The following is a 3,725-nucleotide window of genomic DNA, read 5'->3' as shown; positions in this document are numbered from 1 at the left end:
AGCATAAATACGAAGCCATACTTTTTTTTTTTTTTTGTAAAAGTATGCTTCAATGCATGTGCTTAAATATTTTCCCTGAAATATAGCTACGACTGGTCTATTGCTACTATGATTTTAAATGTGAAGATACTATCTGGCTGATAAAAATTAAATACCTTCTATGTGACTGTGCTTTGTGTGTCATTGTGTTCTATGTTTGTGTGTGATTGTGATGTGTGTTACTGTGTTACGTGTGTGGTGTATTTACGTGTGTGTGTGCATACGTGCAACTGTGTGTACAGGTATCCTAATCTTTCATTCATGTCCTAATCTGTTTGATTCCCTTTAGGCAGAATGCCTCAGTGAATCTGAATCTAGTCTGACTTCCAGCAAGCCCTCATGATCCTCCATCTCTGTCCTTCACAGCACTGAGGTTAAAGACAGCACAGCTTCATGTGGATTTTTATGTGAAAGTTGGGATCCAAACTTGGGTTCTAATGCTTGTCTAGCAAGTACTTTTATCTATTGAGCCACCTCTCTAGGCTGCAATAAATACATTTCTAATTCTAAAATTAAAATATTAAATAATAAATGTTCCATAGTTTAAAGAATGATAAAATAGGTGCTGACTTAGCTCTACTCTCTGTCCTCACATAGTTGTTGCATTTCTGTGACAGAGAGTGACCTAACTACATCTTTAATTTCTTTTCTAATTTACTGGTAATTAAGAACAAATAGCAATTTTATTAGTGTATATTCATCATCATTCTAGTACACCTGTGCTGGTGATTATAAACAAGTGATTAATGTGATAGAGGCAGCCTGCTTTATCGGAGAATGTCATTTTCACTCGGTCTGATACTTCATCGTGCCAGTCATCTCCAAACATAAGGTCACAGCTGTTCTGTGACATTTTTGCACAATGGAAAATCAGACTCTTCCATGGAGAAATAAAAAGGAAATTGAATAACCTGACATTTGAATGAAGAAATAAGTTATTTCAAATATAGGCAATTTTACATGGGTCTTACGTGAAAATGACATCACTGTTAGAGAAAAAGAAAGGGATATTTTCTTGGGCTACTTATAATACATGGACCTGACTAAGCCATCATTGTTAGCCATTTTATCCAGTGAATCAGCTTATGCAACCTTTGCAACACCTTAAAACTATACATGTCTATCCAGTTTTTGCTACATATGGATAATCACTGCGCACTCATATTTTAATAGTTTTTTCATTTGTTGTAAATACTCAGATTTATATAAAATTAACAGAAGCAGATACATCTCTAACAAACTACAGATTTTATTTGCAAGGAAATGAATTGAGTATCATGGAAATATTGTAACAGCTTCTGCCCCCAATTTTTAATCTTTGGAGTAGTTTATTCACATTGTTATAGTTTTTTACATACATTCAATTTTATTGCCTTAATTTATGTCAAGAACAGTATATTTATGTATTTATTTATAGTCATTGCATTTATTATTGATGTTATGAAATTTTTCTTAATAATCACTGAAGTACAAAATAAGTCTACCTATTTACACATTTCATAGTGAACATTAATATTGTTTCATCGCTCTAAAAATATCTTTCTCAAACTGCAATTCCTCTGATAATAGCAAATCACTTGGGGCCTAACTTTTGATAGAAAACAAGCATGTATTCATCCATTAAGTATGGCTTCCATGAAAAGTAGTGACCACTACTAACTAAAAGCTGAGAATTTTAATTTTTCTTGATATTTACATTTTTTCTTGATGCATACTCAAGTTCTCACATGAAGCCTTTGAAATGGTGTTTTATAGCACAGTCTACCTTTATATCTTGTGTGAAAATGCCCAGTATTCTGCACATTTTCCTCTTAGGTATACCTACTTCCCCCATGTTTTCATCCAGGTCAATATTTCTTATACCTAATACATGCCAATTACTAGATTTCTACACAGACTTCCCACCAAGTTAAGCAAGTGCACATTTGCATTTGCATTGAAACATTTAATCATGTGAACTTTTAAACTCTACCAAATTCATTCTCCATGATACAACTTCATTCATCATCACCCCGAAAGTAATTCATGCAGAGGTATTGGAATCATTTTTTCATCTCTATGATTTCCTTCCATGTTTCTACAACCAATCATCAGAACATTGATTATCCTACATAGAGTATAATCTTACTTTGCTGTCCTCCAGCTGAAGATATTTTCCTTAGACTAGATAGAGCAAATGTCTCTGAATTGGTTAGTGTGTCTTCATTTGAATTTTCCTATATTCTTTTAGGTACCATCCTGGCAACTGTTTCCAAAGCCTGATTCAAAGAAGATAAGTTCCTGTTGCAAAATAATCCATAGACCTCTCATTGCAATAACAATAAGACTTAAATATCTTTTCATGAAATACCTAAAATCTGCTGTTGGAAGTCTATCTGTCCTAGTTTTCCAAGTGTATCAGAGGGACTCAGAATTTGCTTGCCCATTTTCATTGCTTAGAAACATCAACTTCATTTTCTTTAAGAGTCTTTTCAGAACACCATTGACTTAGAATTCTATTGACTTAGAGAGGATTACCCATCATTTTGGATAGCCTTTTTCTTTTTTTGTCATTTTTTAAAATTCAAATGTCATTTTATAAGAAAACATGACCTTAATCATCTCGGCTAACTGCAAATTAAGGTCTATCGTACCAAAAGCTTTATTTTCTTTCTATTGAGACAGGAAAGATAGGGGGAATTATGTAGATAGGAACTTCTATGTTGTTTTTCAGGTTATATACTCAAATTTAAAGATTAGAAGGAAGGATTTAAAAATAGAAAAATGCAATGTTTGTGTTTCGAGGTCTGGGTTACCTCAGTCAATTTGATAATGTCCAGATCTACACATTTACCTGCAAATTTCATCATTTCATTTTTCTTTAGAGTTGAATAGAATCCTTTTGGTATATATGCCACATTTTCATTATTTGTCAGATGAATGGCATCCAGATTAGACAGCTGAACTGTGCCATAGATGCACTTTTGTGTTGGGAGTAACCAACGACTGTTTAACTAGATTTCAGTTTCATTCAATATGAGAACTGCCTAACAAGATTTAAGTTTCGCTCAATATGAGGGTACTTATATCTTGTGCTATAAATCTAACCAACATAATTCATAGACAGTAAAGGAATACCTGCTACTGTGATTTTCATAAACACATATAATTTCTGAATACCTTTTTACTTGAAGACAATGTAGCTTCACCCTTAATCAAGGAAGCTTCTTTTTGCAGCACATGGAGAAATTACAGAGTGCCACAATAAGGCAAAATGCTGAAAAGTGGCCATAATGCAGCAGTCCCACCTGGTATATCTACATTGCAGCTCCTATGCCTAAGACTCAGGAAACATTATGGAAGAGGGAGTAGAAAGGTTTTAATAGGCAGAGAAACAGGAGGCCTGCTGCTACATGCTGTCTTTCAAATATGATGGGAAAGCTGCACCCTTGAAATCTCTGTAGTATGCTTGCCTAAACCAGATTTGCATAATGACAGTACCAGGTGACATGTTGACATAGGAAAAAATTTCATAAGATCCCACTCATAGATCAAGAATTATAGGCAGTAAATGCTGCTGAGAGAGGGACAACCTATTTTCTCTAGGGAACCTGTTGCATTCAGTCCTAAACACATACACAGGCAGCAGTAAATGGACTTAGTAGGTCATATACAAGCAACAGTAAATGGACTTGGTAGAATGAATA

Source organism: Nannospalax galili, unplaced genomic scaffold, assembly GCF_000622305.1.
Source record: "Nannospalax galili isolate Female #2095 unplaced genomic scaffold, S.galili_v1.0 scaffold140, whole genome shotgun sequence".
NCBI classification, from domain to species: domain Eukaryota; kingdom Metazoa; phylum Chordata; class Mammalia; order Rodentia; family Spalacidae; genus Nannospalax; species Nannospalax galili.
The sequence above is the reverse complement of the archived record's forward strand: the minus strand, read 5'-3'. Positions refer to the sequence as shown.